This window comes from Condylura cristata, unplaced genomic scaffold (genome assembly GCF_000260355.1).
Source record: "Condylura cristata isolate star-nosed mole 26May11 unplaced genomic scaffold, ConCri1.0 scaffold00025, whole genome shotgun sequence".
In the NCBI taxonomy this organism is placed as follows: domain Eukaryota; kingdom Metazoa; phylum Chordata; class Mammalia; order Eulipotyphla; family Talpidae; genus Condylura; species Condylura cristata.
In genome coordinates, this window is record NW_004567126.1 from 29,839,907 (window position 1) to 29,840,560 (window position 654).

Consider the following 654-nt stretch of genomic DNA (forward strand, 5'->3'; position numbering starts at 1 on the left):
GAGCAGCAGTTTCAGAACTGGAGACGCTGGGGGAAACGGGGTACCCCAGCACCTCAACTCCAGGAGCAAATTACCCCCCTAATGTCAGCCTCACTGGCTCATTCAACCAGCACTTATTAGATGCCGATTGAGTGCCTGTTGGAGCCACAGCAATGAAGAAGGCAGGGAAGCTATAAACAGAATAAATCAGTAAATTACAGGGTACCCTAACTGGGGAAAGTGCCGAGCAGGCAGACAAGGGGGAGAGATGAGTCAGGAAGCCCCGGGGGGGTGGGGGGGGCAGAGGGAACAGGTGCGGGGCAGGGCCCTAGGTGGGCCCGTGTCCAGGCCCGGAGCGGCCCTGCCCTGCCCTGCGCAGGCTTCCGGAGCAAGGACCACCACTGGCAGGGCCGCCAGCACGCTGCTGTGCCCTGGCACTGGGAGTGGCGGGTCCGCGGCCCTAGGAGACTGTCCGACCCCGTTTGCAGACGTGAAAACCGAGCTAGTCTCCCACAGAACCAAGCCGCGAAATGACAGGACCTGGACCTGAGCCCTGACTGCTTTGGTCCCTCACCCTGCAGGACTCACCTCGGTGCCCCTCTGGGGGGCCTCCTGCCTGCCCTGCCTGCTGCGAGAGCTCCCTTATTCTACCCACCCCGCACCCGCAAGAGCTCG